General features: G+C 39.7%; 1 non-coding gene across 1 annotated transcript; it reads left to right on the top strand.

Annotated features, from left to right (window-relative positions):
* Positions 1-15,112: 15,112 nt before the first annotated feature.
* On the top strand, positions 15,113-15,219 carry LOC111820573 (U6 spliceosomal RNA). Its single transcript, XR_002824111.1, has one exon. It is a non-coding gene; the product is annotated as a U6 spliceosomal RNA (small nuclear RNA).
* Positions 15,220-16,554: the final 1,335 nt, after the last annotated feature.

Here is a 16,554-nt window from a genome sequence, read left to right as displayed (position 1 = left end):
ATTTTTTTTCCTTGCTTTTTGTGTTGTTGATTTCCACCTTTATGGCTTTATGGTCAGAAAAGATGCTTTGTAATATTTCGATGCTTTGGATTTTGTTAAGTCTTGCTTTATGGCCTAATATGTGGTCTATTCTGGAGAATGTTCCATGTGTGTTAGAAAAGAAACTATACTCGGTTGCTGTTGGGGGGAATGTTCAGTATATGTCTATGAGATCAAGTTGGTCGATTGTAGCATTTAGCTCTTCTGTGTCTTTGTTGAGCTTTCTGGATGTTCTGTCCTTCACCGAAAGTGGTGTGTTGAAGTCACCTACTACTATTGTGGAGCTGTCCATCTCTCTTTTCAGTGCTGTTAGAGTTTGTTTTATGTATTTTGGAGCCCTGTAGTTGGGTGGATAAATATTTATTAATGTTATGTCCTCCTAGTGTATTGGCCCTTTAATCATTATATAGTGCCCTTCCTTATCCTTTGTGGTGGATTTTACATTAAAGTCTATTTTATTGGAGATTAATATTGCCTCTTCTGCTCTTTTTTGAGTGTTGTTTGCTTGAGATATTTTTTTTTTCCCATGCTTTGAGCTTTAGCTTGTTTGTGTGTTTAAGTCTAAGGTGTGTCTCTTGTAGGCAGCATATAGACGGATCATGCTTTTTACCCAATCTGACACTCTCCGTCTCTTTATTGGTGCATTAAGTCCATTTACATTCAGCATAATTATTGATAGGTATGAGTTTAGTGCTGTCATTCTGATGTCTCTTTTTTTGTGTTGTTCACAGTTTCTTTGTTCTTAATTTTCTGTGCTGAGTCGTTTTTCTTTATGTATTTTTTTTTCATCTGTTTCATGGTTGTAGATTTTGTGTTTGCTGGGCCTTTTATATTTTTCTACTTTTTTATTTTGATTTGTAAGATTGTTAAATTCCTTTGTGGTTAGTTAATATTTACCTCTATTTTTCTAAGTTTATACCAGTCTTTTATTTCTTTATATCACCTTGACTTCTCCCCATATGAAAAATCTATGTCTGTATTTTTTAAGTCCCTCTTTTTTGTTTTAATGTTGTCCTTTTTTACATATTGATATCTCTGTTTCCCTATTTTCAATGTTTTAGCTTTGATGTATTTTCAACTTCCCTATCTGAGTCAGTATCTAGTTGCTCTGTCCTGTGTTCTAGTCTTGTGTTGTTATCTGATTTTATTGATTATCTAACCATAGGATTCCCTTTAGTATTTCTTGTAAGTTTGGTTTGGTTTTTGCAAATTCCCTAAACTTCTGTTTATCTGGAAATACCCTAATTTCGCCATCATATTTGAGAGACAGTTTTGCTGGATATACAATTCTTGGCTGACAATTATTTTCTTTCAAGGCTTTATATATGTCATCCCATTGCCTACTTGCCTGCATGGTTTCTGCTGAGTAGTGCGAGCTTATTCTAACTGACTCTCCTTTGTAGATGACTTTTCTTTTATCCCTAGCTGCTCTTAAAATTCTCTCTGTAGATTTGGTTTTGGTAAGTTTGATTATAATATGTCTTGGTGACTTTCTTTTGGGATTTACCCTATGTGGGGTTCAATAAGCATCTTGGATAGATATCTTCTCATCTTTCATGATATCAGGGAAGATTTCTGTCAACAAATCTTCAACAATTTTCTCTGTATTTTCTCTTATCCCCCCCGTTCTGGTACTCCAGTCACTCGTAGGTTATTCCTCTTGATAGAGTCCCACATAACTCTTAGAATTTCTTCATTTTTTAAAATTCTTTTGTCTGATTTTTCCTCAGATAAGTTGGCATCAAGTGCTTCATCTTCAATGTCACTAATTCTAACTTCTACTGCCTCAATTCTGCTCCAATGACTTTCTATTGAGTTGTATTATTCTGAAATTTTATTGTTAATCTTCTGGATTTCTGATTGCTGTCTATGGATTCTTGCAGCCTATTAAATTTGTCATTATGTTCTTGAATAACTTTTTAAAATTCCTCTACTACTTTGTCCATATGTTCTTTGGTAGTTTCTGCATTTTGAGAATTTCCTTTCCAATTTCTAGAAGAGTTCTGTATATTAATCTTTTGTATTCTGCTTCTGGTAATTCCAAGAAATTCTTTTCCTCCAGAGAATTTATGGTTTCTTTATTTTAAGAGCTTGCTGAAGCCATCATGGACTGTCTCTTTATGTGATTTGATATTGATTGTTGTCTCTGAGCCATCAATAAATTATTATAATTTTATATTTGTTTAGTGAGTCCTAGCTTCTTGTTTTGATCTGCCCAAATAGGCTGCTCTTGTGTGCTAGTTTGATTATTGGCGCCTTTGAAGTTCTAACATCCTGTCACCAGGTAGTTAGTTTTGTTACTAAATAGGTGCAAACAGGAGTCTGTTAAATTTTCCCATATGGGTTCAGCTCAGGTGTCCAGGCAGTTGGTCACCAAGTGTGTGGTGCAGGCTCTCTCCTACAGTCTTAGAGAGGCATGGGTGATTGGTGTAGGCACAGGTATCTGGCTGTAGTAGGGGGTCACATGCTGAGCCAGGCTGTGGGCTGACGGTTACCCCTAAGAGTATGAGAGGGAAGCGTGTCCCTATTCCCTAGGGAGAGTAGGTAGGTGAGTTTTGCAGCCCAACTATGAACACCCTACTCTGTTGGCTGTAAAGACTCGAGCGCACCACTTATTCTTGGATCCCTGTAGCAGGTGACTAGGTGGCTTAGGTAGAGCCACCAGTCTTCAAGCCCCTGGTGCAGACCGGTAAATGTGCCTGCTCAAAGGGCAGGGCTGTGTCAAGGGTCACAAACCTGCCACTTCGCAGCTGAAACAGTTGAAGTTAGAATTCAGATGTTTACCCTGTTGTACTGTGGAAATGAGGGCTTACACTGTTGAGATGGGTCCCCACAACTCTATACAGGGGTGTAAGGCACTCAAAGTCTGTGGACCCCTTATGCCTGTGCCTAGCAAAGGAGCTGTGCCGACCCTGCGTTCCTGGCTTAGGGGAGCCAGTAGCTTATTTGTTCCCTCTCCAACGCCTGGAGAATGGGTCAGGGCACCTTTTGGGATCTACCTCTGGCCCGGGGGGACTCAGACTTCAGAAGTCCGGACCAGTGCAGAGCGGTGAGGGAGGAGGTAAAAGGGAGAGAGGTTTTTCCCAATGGCCTTTTTTTTTTCTCTTTAAATCCCCGTGAAAGGCTGCATGCAGGTACTTATCTTTAGTCACTTGGGAGCTACTTTTCACTGGTTTGGAGTGTCTGAGCAGAATCTCTGCTGCTGGATCTCTCTTGATGTGGAAACTGCCTCCCGAGTACATGCACGGAGCTGTTGCCTGCTTCACTGCATACCTCGGAGCCAGTCGGGTCTGAAGAGCTGGAACCGGGTCTGGTCTGGCACTTCTTGCTTCTTCAGAACCGTCCCCGTCTCCCTCTCCCCCCACCACTCAGTCCGATTCTTCAACTTTACCTTGTTCAGGGCTCCTAGATATTCATATACAATCAAATCACTTGTTTTTCTAGGTCTTTGTTGTAAGAGGGATATAGCAAGCCATCTGACTACTCTGCCATCTTGGCCCCGTCTCAGGTTGACAATTTTTTTTTTATTCAATATTTTATATATGTCACCCAGTTGTCTTCTGGCCTCTAGAGTTTCTTGGGAGAAATCCACACTGATTTTGATGAAGGTCCCTTGGTATGCTTTATTGTGTTTTTCTCTTGCTGCCTTCAAAATTCTCTTCTTTTGAGGAATGTTACTGGAATGTGGTGTGGGGTTGATCTTTTTGTGTTTCTTCTAATTGGAATTTGTGTAGCTTTTTGTATTTGCTGGCTTGGTTCTCTGTGCAGGTCTGGGAAATTCTCTATGATTATCTATTGGAAAATTCTTTCTATGCCTTTGTTATTGTCATGGTGCTCTGGAATTACAATAATTCTAATGTTAGATTTCTCAGTTGAATCCTGTATTTCCATTTGACTTTGTTTGCATTTCTTTGTTCTTTTCTCTTGTTTCTTTTGAGACTTGATAAGTTCACTGATTCTGTCTTCTGGTTTACTTTGTCTTCTCTCAGTTCAACTCTATTGTTGAGTGTTTCTCTTGCATGTTCTAATTTAGTTGCTTTATTTTTCATTTACAGTAATTCTGTTTGCTTTTTTTTCTTTACATTTTCAATTTCCTTATTGAGTTTCTCATTTTGTTCCTTAATTTGTTTCCAGATCTCTCTTAGTATTTTTCTGTATGCTTTTTCTTTCTTTAAGCATATTTAGCGTTGTTGCCTGAAATTTTTCTATTTTTTCCATTAACCTGGTCTCCATAGGTGAAATTTCCTCTTCTTCATGTATTCCTTTTGATTGGTCCTTCTTCTCTTGTGATTTTGTGTGTTTTACTAATTTTTGTTGAACTTGAATCATTTTCATATCTTCTAAAAATATTTTAATTTCTAAGTTTTCTGATTTATAGGGTAATTATACTTGTTATATTTAGCTCCATTATCTTCTTCTAGAGAACACTCTAGTCCTTAGTTTTTTCAGCATTGAGTTAGGAGTTATGCTTGTGGGATTTATCTCAGTGCTTAAGTCTCTGGGTGCTTATTCTGGCTGGTTCTTCCTGAGGTGGCTGACTTTGCTGATGTGTCTTCTGAGGTCATGATGAGCTGAGTTCTTCAGGTGTCAGAGACTAGGATCTCCTAGCCTCCTGTGCCACCCCTGCTCCTCCTCTCCTCACCTCTAGACTCACCTCGAAACACCAACACTTCAGCTGCCTTTCATAGTTCTGAGGTCTCAGTCTGGGCTTGTTTTTATTTATTGTTCAGTGGGTTAGTTGCTGGGGGATAAACAGCACTGAATACGCACTTTGCCATCTTGCCCCACTGCCTCCTCTCCTTTTTCTTTCTCTTTAAAATTGACCATTTCTGTGTACCTTACCTTCTGAACTATCATTCCTTTTTGACTGACAATGCAGCTGATGGAATATTTGCCTAAACTGTATTTAAAAACTGTGGTTCAAAGTTTGATAGTGCCTTAATCCAGCTAAGCGTGTGTATGTGTGTGTGTCTAGACAGCAATCAAGGGTGAGGTAATAGTGCAGATTTGGGGCACATGAGGTCCACGAAAGCAGGAACAATGTCCACTCACCATTGTACTCCAGAGTCTCACTTGTGCCTGGGATAGAGCTAAAGGAGTGAATGATTAAATTACTGTAGCAGAAACAAGAGGATTTTTTTTTATAATGTAGACATTTACCATCCCAGAATTCATACCCATTGGGAGCTCCTTCTGTTGTTTATATAGGTTCAGACATCCTGAGAGGGCAGAATTTGAATAAAAGCAGGTGTTGGGGCCTCAAGGTAATACTCTCTGTAAACTTTCTCTGTTTTAATAAGAGATATAACATAAGTCAGAGCCCTGGTGGCACAGTGGTTAAGCTTCTGGCTGCTAACCGAAAGGTCAGCAGTTCAAATCCACCAGCTGCTCCTTGGAGGTCCTATGGGGCAGTTCAACTCTGTTCTATAGAGTTTCTATGCGTCCGAATCGACTCAGCAGCAATGGGTTTGGTACGGGGTTTTATAACATACACCATTCTTTGTCAGAAGTTCTCAACTGGGTGTTATTTTGTACTCCAGCGGACACTTGATAATGTCTAGAGACATTTTTGGTTGTTCTGAATGGGGATGCCATTGACATCTAGTGAATAGGGGCCAGGGATATGTCTAAACATCTTACTATGCATAGGACAGCTCCCCTAAACAAAGAATTATCAGCCTAAAGTGTCAATAGTGCCTAGGTTGAGAAATCCTGTTTTATGTATATAGATAGCCCAATTTGAGTCAGTGCACACCAATTGAATTTCTTGATTATTCAAGACAAATTATCCAGCTTGTGGATTATATAGATTTTTAAAATTTCTTAATTTTCTTTCTGGCTACATGACTTTATGTTATCGAGAGACCAGATTTATTTTTCATCAGGAAAATTTTGACTTCGTTTCTAGGTTCAAATGAATGTGTTATTTTCACATACCCATAGCAATCTCACTTCTGACAGAAGGATAAACTATCATATGAATTAAACAGAATGGACAGCTAGAAATAGACACTATTTTATTTAAGAATTTAACACAGTGTATAGGAAAAGGGGTATAAGCATATAGGATGAGTGGAGGAAGTTGTTTTCATTTTGGTACAGAGTTGGATGCTGTGAGCAGGACCCAAAGTAGCAGAAGTTTAGATAAGGTAGAAGCTTATTTGTCTCTCATGCAACAGTCCAGAGATGATTAAGCAACTCCATGGTATCAGGGCCCAGACATCTCCTATCTTGCTGTTTGCCATGCCCAGGGAGCTGCCCTTATCTGCATGGATGAACATGACCCACATCATGTCCACAACTTAACCAGCAAGAAGAGGAAGAGGGGATGGGGACAGTGTGTCCCATCCTTCTAAGGCACAACCCCTTACAACCCATTGGGCAGGATTTGGTCACATGGTCATATGTAACCGCAAGAGAGTTGGGGATAGTCTTCAGCTGGGTGGTCATAACTCAACTAAAGAGTTTATCATCATGGAAGAAGGGAAGAATGAATATTAGAAAACAGCTAGCATTTTTTGCCACAGTCCACCACTTTAGTCACCCAAATATTCATGTACACCCTTACTCCTCAGATAGAATAAGCTCAGCCCCTTCTTAAGAAAAAGAGCCCCAAAGTTCCATATAGCTCATGCATCCTGTGCAAAGTTTAAGATCTCTAGGTTACATTCAGTCCGCTCCATCCATTTTCCAGTGTTAGAATAGAAACAGAAAAATGGAAATAAAAACTCCCATTCAGAAAATTGAAAACATATTAGTCATGGCTATTGACTAGTCCATGGCTATTATGAAATCCTGTAAACACTCTCTGCCCTGGTAGGGCAGTAGGTTCTTTACTTTGCTATCTGGTAACTCCTAATTTTTTGCTCTTGGAAAAAATTTTTGGTCCATGGTCTTCTGATACCTCTGGCCTTGCCTTCTTGGATGGTCTTCTCTGTCCATTATCCAATGTGGTCACATATGTTGCGGGCATTAGAGAGTATGTTCTTCTGGGAATAATGACTTTCACAGTCTGCTTTATGCTGGTGCAGGTGCCAGGGCTTGCTTTAGAGGTTAGTAACAGGCTTTTGCAGGCAGGCATGTAGGACTTTTTAGTTTTTTTTTAAACATTATTTCTTAAAAGTACAGAATCTTCTGGTTTGGTCAAGGGTTCATTCTCTCAGGTAAATGGTAGCCATCTTGGGGTTTGGGTGGGAAGTCCATGCCCTTAATCTCATTTTGTCTCAAGACTGGCTTCCAGTGAATTCTTCATAGAAGGCATTTGGGAAGAAAAACAAAAAACAAAACTTGGAGTCACATTTTTTTTTTTTTTCCTGCTAAGTCTCCCTCTTCAGAGGCATTTCTTTGCACTGCTTAAGTTTAGGCTACAGAAACAGTTGGAATACATATGTGTGTGTGTGTGTATGTGTGTGTGTGTAGCCGTGGTGGCACAGTGGTTAAGAAATTGGCTGGCAACCAAAAGGGTGGCAGTTCAAATCCACCAGCTGCTCCTTAGAATCCCTATGGGGTGGTTCTACTCTTAATTTATATATATACATTTAAATGGATTTTTATATATATGTATTTAAATGTGTTTATATATATATATATAATATTTAAGCTCCATGAATTCCTTTATTACTAAACCCTCAATCAACTCACATTGCTAGCCCCAATTACAGAGAGCCCCTTTGCAAGACTGTATTTCCTTCTATCTCTGCTTGCAAGCTGACAAGTTCTGTTTTAAGTTTACCTCTTGCTTGCAGGACTTTGCTAAAAGTGACAATAAGCAAATAATACACATCAACCCTCTGACTTTTTGTTTTCAGATTTTCCTTCTGGATTTGTAGAGGAGCCTTGCAAGGATTTCATATGACAGTTATTCCGAGTGTCTTGTCACATCATAACCAAGTCCACCAGCTTTATGACTCTCACTGTGTATGTTCTTGCCTGACTGCTAACCTCACACCTGCAGGCACCAAACAGTTTCAAAAAGAATTTGCAGAAAACAGAGACCCCTCTAGTTCTTTTAAGAACGAAGAACTTTTTACACAGGGAATATGCTGGTTACAAAAATGTTGGTAGGGCTGCAGTGTGGACTCTAGGCTGAGTCTCTAAAAGTGACTCCCAGGCCGGTGTCACAGAGCTGGCCCACTAGAGGAGCTGATCCCTTAACTACTGTCAGGAAGTGGGAGCCAGGACGCTTCCACTGGAATGTTGATGTCAAGAACATACTTCCTTGGCTATGGTTCAGAAGGTGGGAAGCTCCACTGCCAACACTGCAATTGTCTCTTGACACTCATGCTGCTGGTAAACGGATACTGGAATTCTGCTACGTAAAAACCCAATGTCTCCCCAGCCTTGCTTACCAGTAGCATTGCCAAGAAGCAGGAAAATGGACTCCACCTCACTTCTGCTTTCCAAATACTGCTTGAGTACATCCAATTAGTGACAACCATTTCACATCCAGGATCCTCTCTGTAAGAGGGGCTGGAAAATGCAGTCTTCAGCTAGGTAGCTGTGTACTCAGCTAAAAAATTGACCACCATGGAGAAAAAGAGAGCAGTTATTAGGGAAAACTGTATCACAGAGGAAATATTTAATAAATAGTCTTGGGCAACTGTTTAACTCCTTGAAGAGAAAATTTATACCGTCACCTCACACCTGACCACAATATAAATTTGAGATGAATTTAAGAGTTGAATGTAAATACGAAATGACTGAAAAAACTAGAAAAAAAAAATGGAAGTGAATATTTGTCTGATCTTTGAATAGGAAAGAACATTGAAAGGATAAAGCCAATAAGAGACTCATGAAGAGAAAGAAAATTAGATTGTCTAACTATAATTAAAACCTCTTTAATTCCAAAAAGGAAAGGCTGATTTTAAGATTGAAAATTCTACAGCATATTTGACAAAAGATTAATCCTTAAAATATAGTCTCATATAATTTAATAAAAATCGCAGCATACCTCCCAAAGGACAAAATATGATAATTCACTAAGAAGAAACCACAGGTATTTAATAAATATTTTATACCATCTGGTCTCATTGGTAAATAAAATAAAACAAATCAAAATTTAAAAATTAAATAGCATTTTTGCCCGCCAATTATCATGAGAGAATGCAAATTAATCCAACAATTTTTGAAAGGCTTTTGATTGATGTGTACCAAAGAATGTTCATACTCTTTGAAAGAGTAATTTTATTTCTAGGAATATAGCCTAAGAAATGTTTTCCTAACTGCAGAAAATGTTTTCCTAACGGCAGAAAATGTTTTATGAACAATTATGTTCATTTCAGCACTATTTGAAATTGTGAATAATTGGCAACAACCTAATGTTCAACAATAGAGGAATAGTTTGGAAAACTACATTTCATTACGTTACAGAAAAATCCTGGAAATAAAATTAGATACAGTGTAAGATCACAGTGAACTATGAAGTATGCATAGAAATATACCCACATGTTTATAGTTGTCAGCTCTTGGTGGTGACATGTTGGCTATTTTTTTCTCTTTTATACTTTCTTTCCCAGATTCTCTGTGATGAACTGTGCTACTTTTATAATGAAGAACTTAAACCGATAGTTATGAGAAAAAGACTTAGGATAGCAGCCGCCTGTATCTGAATAACGCGAAAGCCATCATCTTCCTAATTAAATTGAGACGATTAGTTAAAAAAAAAGGTGGTTCTGATGGAATAAGAGAATCTGAAATTTTCTATTTCAAGAGACCTGGCATCTTGCCTTTCTAGAATCATGTGGAGGCAACAGTCATTACTGCTATTGCTGTAGACTTGGCCGTTTAGTCTCAACATTAATGACCTTATTTGTTTGGGGTTCATACTCGTGCAACAAATATTTATCTAGCTCCTACTAAGTATCTGTCCGTGGAAACAGCAGTCAAGAAATCAAATGACGTATTGCATAGGGGAAAAAATGCTGCAAAAGACCTGTAGGTATTTTTTTTCCCCTTTTATTGTATTTTAGGTGAAGGTTTGCAGAACAAATAGTTTCTCATTAAACAGTCAGTACACATATTGTTTTATGGCATTGGTTAACAACCCCACAACAGGTCAATCTTCTCCCTTCTCAACCTTTTTTTTTTTTTTTTGGTGAAACTATACATAGCCAAAGATACACCATTTTAAAAATTTCTACATGCACAGTTCAGTGACATCAATTATTTTCTTCCAGTTGTGCTGCTATTCTCACTTTAGATGAAGGTTTACAGAACAAAATAGTTTCTCATTAAACAGTTAGTATACATGTTGCCCTATGACAATGGTTAATAATCCCACTACATGTCAACACTGCCCTTACTCACACTTTTGGGTTCCCTATCACCAGTTTTCCTGCCCCCTTCTGCCTTCTAGTCCTTGTCCCTGGACTGCAGTGCCTCATTAGTCCCATTTTGTTTTATGGGGCTGTCCAATCCCTGGCTGAACGGTGAGCCTTGGGAGTGACTTCACCACTGAGCTAAAAGGGTGTCTGGGGACCATACTCTCAGGGTTTCTCCAATCTCTTTCAGGCCAGTAAATCTGGTCTTTTTTTTGTGTGCGAGAATTTTGCTCTACATCCTTCTCCAGCTCTGTCCAGAACCCTCTGCTGTGATCCTGGTCAGAGCAGTCAGTGGAGGTAGCCAGGCACCATCTAGCTGTAGTGGACTCAGTCTGGTAGAGGCCTTGGTAGCTGTGGTCCATTAGTCCTTTGGACTAATCTTTTCCTTGTATCCTGTTCTCTTCATTCTTCCCTGCTCCTGAAGGGGTGAGACCAGTGGAGTATCTTAGCTGGCTGCTCACAGGCTTTTAAGACCCCAGATGCTACTCACCAAGGTAGAATGTAGAACTTTGTCTTTATAAACTGTATTATGCCAACTGAGCTAGATGTTCCCTGAGACCATGGTGCCCACAGCCCTTTGCCCTGCAATTCAGTCCCTCAGGGAGTTTTGATGTGTCTATGGAGCTTCCATGACCTTTCCTGGTATAAGTTGTGCTGGTTTCCCCAGTATTGTGTACTGTCTCACCCTTCACCAAAGATACCACTTATCTATTGCTTATTTAGTATTCCCCCCCATCCCCCCTATCCATCTTAATCAACAAAGATCATTACACAAAAGATCTCCTTAAAGTTTTAAAGAGCAAATATGTCACTTTGATAACTAAGGTGAGCCTGACCTAAGCCGTGGTCTTTTCAATGGCCTCATATACATGTGAAAGCTGGACAATGAAAAAGAAAGACAGTAGAAGAGTTAATGCTTTCGAATTGTGATGTTGGCAAAGAAAACTGAATATACATGGAACAAACAAATCAGTCTTAAAAGAATTTGACCTGCTTACTTTGGATGTCATTAGGAGAGACCAATTGCTGGAAAAGGACATCATGTTTGGTAAAGAAGAGGGTCAGTGAACATAAGGGAAACCCTCAATGAGACACATTGGTATAATAGCCTCAACAATAGACTCAAACATACCAATGGCCATGAAGATGGCACAAGACCAGGCAATGTTTTGTTCAACAGAAGATCACCGTGAGTCGGAGACAACTCCACAGCAACTAACAATGACTAACCACTATGTACCTAGAACTATTCACAGAGGAAAAAAAGGAAAGTTCATTGAAATCATGCTTGGTTAAGTGAAGGGTCAACGAAAAGGAGGAAGACCCTCAACGAGATGGATTGACACAGTGGCTGAAACAATGGGTTCAAGCATAACAGTAATTGTGAAGTTGGTGCAGGACCAAGCAGTGCTTCGTTCTGTTGTACTATGAGTTGGAACTGACTCGACAGCACCTAACAACAACAACAACTGTTGGTTGTGTGTGTACATGTATGCCAAGGGCACTAAACTCCACAAGGTGGGCACCATGATCCCTTTTTCACAAAGACAGTAAATAACGGCCTGAGAGGAACCTGACTGAGGTCTCAGAGCTAACGTTGGGTGCAGTTTCCAAGTCTGTCCCCAGTCTTTCGATCACACCATGCTATGCTGTTTCCAGAGTAGTAAATTGACTATGTTCCATTTGGGTAAACATGCACATCACACCATGACTGATTTGCTTGTGGACTATGTCCCAGACTTGGCGTGTTGTCTGTGCTATGTCTCCCTCCTGCCTCTGAAGTACAAATATGCCAGCTCATCGAAACACCTAGATACCCAGGAGGGGCACGGAGCAGGCAGATTTTCTTGCAGTGCTCACTGGTCTGACAGGTTTGGTGCCCAGATCGTATCTAGGTCTTGAACCTCTCCTGAGGCAGGGCTGTTGACAGAAAGGTGTGGAGGAATAGCATATTTGTCAACGAAGTCACCTAAGGTGAGGAGAGCTCCCCTGACAGCTGGTTTCTGTGAGACTGAGAGACACGCTTTGAGCTGATCTCTCCACAAAGCGACCCAAGGGCCTGACTTTCTGGCTCTGCACTGGCTGACTCAGAAAATCATGAAGGTAGTAAAACATTTGGAAAGACTCAAACAACTCAGCCCTAGTGTGCCTCATCTGAAAAATTAGCATGCGGGGCTAGTGCAAAATAATTTCTAAGATTTCTTACAGTTCAAAGAGCTCATGATCTATCTACATAAGACTAGTAAAAGTATTCATAATTTAATGTAAACCTAGGATATAAAACTGTATTCCCAGGATGATCCCAAATATATTTTAAAATAAATTTTATTTGCATAGGAAATAGACTAGAAGAGAATTCTTAAGACTATTTATAGAGTGTGATTAAAGGTGATTAGAATTTTTTTCTTATTTCTCCCATGGGTCTGCATGAAGGAAATACTGGGTAGTATGAACAACATTCTCAATAGCATTTTAAAGCAAAAAATGCTGATGCAACACTGAAAGGTGGTTTCTTTTCCAGCTTACCAGGGAAGGCCACAGCACCACCCAGTGAGGACACTGACAATCTTTAAGATGTCTTTGACCTAAGAGAACATGAGCTTTGAGTAGACCACCAAGGTCTTTGGTGACAGTAAAACTCTAACTATGTCAAATACAATTAAATAAGACAGAGATATCTTTGTATGCGGAGCTGTGGGAAAATGTCCAAGAGATATTGAGTAAAAACGCAGCATGCATAGTATTATCCCACTTATGTAAAAATTATGTTAGTATACCCTTGGAGAAACACGTACAAAAATCATATGCCCAAGAGTAGTTACCTTTCACTTGCTAAATCATTTATTTATCCAATGCTTGATCCCTTAATGTACTATTTTTTAATCAGAAAAAAATATAAAATTAATATTTATAGTTTATGCTTTTCTTATCCTTTCCTGATGTTTCTGCTACACAGTAACACTAATAACTAAAACTTATTGAGCACTTTCTGTATGCAAACAGCATGTTAAGAGTTTTAGATGCATTTTCTCCTTTTGTTTTTACAGATGTAGGTAAATTTTTCCCATTTGTAAAATGAGAAAAATGAGGCTTAGTTTAAATAACAACCCTAACTTTTACCCATTCATTTGTTCAACACTTATTCTGCCATTCAATGAATATTTATGAATTTCCAGGTACTGTTTCGGGTTCTGTTGATACAGCAATGAACAAGTCAAAGCGCCATTTTAGTCAGGGAGACACACATCAGCCGGTGGATCAGTACATAATATACTTAGTGATCAGTTGGAATCCACTCGATGGCAGTGGGTTTGGTTAGTGATAAGTGCCTCGAGGGAAAATAAAGCCAAAGAAAGGGATGGAGAATAATGGGGGCCTGGGAGTGGGTTGCTATGAGTTGGAATGGACTCGAGGGCAATGGGTTTGGTTTTTTGGTTTTGGGGAGTGGGTTTAGAGACTGATGATTGTCTAATCAACATCCAGCTCCCCCCTTCTTTCTAAGCGTATAAAACCTGATTTTGTTAAGGTGACAAATTGCCCAGTGGAGGTGAGTCCCCATATCCTCAGAGGGAAAAACTGTGATTTGTTTAAGACAAGCAAGAGAATTCCATTCTCCCTTTTAGGGACTCTTTAGGGGTGGCCATGTAACAGATCAAGTCGAAGAGCTGTAACAGGAAAGCCTGTTGTGTTGGCTTCTGTTAAAGACTTTTTTTCCTTTCTTGATCAAAGAAAGGGGTCTGAGGAAAAGTCTCTGCCCTGAGTCACTCCTGCTTCCTGCTTTGAACGTGGTTGTGAAAAAGTGTGAACCCTGGGGCTATGGCGGCCATCTTGTTACCATGCAGCAACATTTACAAGGATAAAAAGCCAATCTACTGGGATGGCAGAGCAGAGAATTGGAAAGAGTCTGGCTCTGGAGGGCATTGCTGAGCTACTAAACCAGGCTTCAAACTGCCCACTTCCGGTCTTCTTGTTAATTGAGTTTTTAAATTTCTATATTGTTCAAGCTGTTATTTGCCTGAGAAGAAGTAGTCAGTATGGTAGAAGGGAAACCAAGGAGAGTATAGGGTCTTAGAAACATGTGAATAAAGTGTTTCAAGAGTGCGTGAATGACCAAATATGCCAAATATTGCTCAAACTTTGAGTAAGATGAGACAATGGAGTTGCCCATTGGCACTGGCAAATGGAGATCTTTTGTGGTCTGTGTTCAGTGTCCTGGAAAAGCAGAAGTCAGATTGGAATGGATTAAAGAGTGAAAAAGAGGTGAAAAAATGGAGACATTAGATATAGGCTATTTCTAGGAACTTTGCTCTGAAGGTGAGCAGAGCAATGGGAAAGTAGCTAAGATGGAGTTATGGGAGGAAGTTTTGAAGATGAGAGAGGTAGGAACACATTTGTATGCTGCTGAGAATAGTCCAAGGAGAATTCATGAGAGAGAATATATATTACAGGAGTAAAGTGTTTGGGAAGGGAAGATGAGATAATATGTGGGCAAGAGTGGAAGGACTAACTCTGGATAGGAGATGGGTCAATCTATTAATGGCAGCAGGCGGGAAGGCAGAGGACATGGGGACAGATGCAGCTGGGGTGGAAATTTTGGTGTGGGAATGGGACATTTTCTTCTAATTGATTGTGTTTTCTCAGTGAAATAAGAAACAGACTATCAGCTGAGAGTGGGAGAGTGAATGGACTAGGATGGCAGTTCTCAAACTTTCTTGTCTGAGGATCCTCTTACATCTTTAAAAATTGAAGACCTTGTGCTCACTTCAGCAGCGCATGTACTGAAATTGGAACGATATAGAGAAGATTGGCATGGCCCCTGTGCAAGAATGATACACAAATTTGTGAAGCATTCAACTTGTCCAAGGCAAGTTCATGGAAGCCCCACAGACACATCCAAACTCCCTGAGTGACTGAATTACTGGACTGAGGGCTGTGGGGACGATGGTCTCAGGGAACATCTAGCTCAATTGACATTAACATAGTTTATAAAGAAAATGTTCTACATTCTACTTTGGTGAGTAGCGTCTGGGGTCTTAAAATCTTGTGAGAGGACATCTATGGTACTCCACTGGTCTCACCCCATTGAGAACAAGGGAGAATGAATAAGTGAATAAGGCCAAAGACACAAGGGAAAGATTGGTCCAAGGGACTAATGGACCGAAACTACCATAGCCTCCACTGGACTAAGTCCAGCACAACTAGATGATGCCTGGCTACCACCACCGACTACTCTGAGAGGGATCACAATACAGAGTCCCTAACAGAGCTGTAGAAAAATGTAGAACAAAATTCTAACTCACAAAAAAGACCAGGCTTACTGGCCTGACAGAGACTGGAGAAACCCTGAGAGTATGGCCCCCGGACACCCTTTTAGCTCAGTAATGAAGTCACTCCTGAGGTTCACACTTCAGCCAAAGATTAGACAGGCCCATAAAACAAAATAAGACTAACAGGGCACACCAGCCCAGGGGCAAGGACTAGAAGGCAGGGGGAGACAGGAAAGCTGGTAATAGGGAACCCAAGGTTGAGAAGGGGAGAGTGTTGACATGTCATGGGGTTGGTAACCAATGTCACAAAACAATATGTGTACTGATTGCTTAATGAGAAACCAGTTTGTTCTGTAAACCTTCGTTTAAAGTACAATGAAGAAAAAAAATTGAGAACCTCATGGAAGTTTAGTTTATGTGTGTTGTATCTATACAAATGTACCGATTTAGAAATTAGAGCTGAAAAAGTTTTAAAATGTATTTATTCATTTAAAAATAAGAACAATAAACCCATTACATGTTAACATAAATAATTCATTTTTACCAAAAATAGCTATTTCCCGAAACAAAAAAATTAGTGAGATGATTGGCATTGTTTTAAATTTTTGCAAATTTCTTTAATGTCTGGCTTGATAGAAGATAACTGGATTCTCGTAAGTGCTTCTACATTCCATCTGTTGCAATATCACACATCCTGTAGCCTCTGAGAAACTCCACCGTACACTTGTGAGAGAATGAGAATAGAAAAAGCAAACAATATCTTCTTAGTATTACTGTGAAAATTGTTTTGATCGCATGGACCTCCTGAAAGGATCTCAGGGACCCCTAAGGGCCCCATACCACACCCTGGGAGACACTGGACAAAGGAAAGGTGGTATGATTGCCAGGCAGAACCTGAACTCAAATTCAAGTTTGTCTGACTCCAGGGT

Source organism: Trichechus manatus, unplaced genomic scaffold (assembly GCF_000243295.1).
Source record: "Trichechus manatus latirostris isolate Lorelei unplaced genomic scaffold, TriManLat1.0 scaffold00042, whole genome shotgun sequence".
NCBI classification, from domain to species: Eukaryota; Metazoa; Chordata; class Mammalia; order Sirenia; family Trichechidae; genus Trichechus; species Trichechus manatus.
Note: the sequence above shows the minus strand (reverse complement) of the source record. Positions and strands in the feature narration are given on the sequence as shown.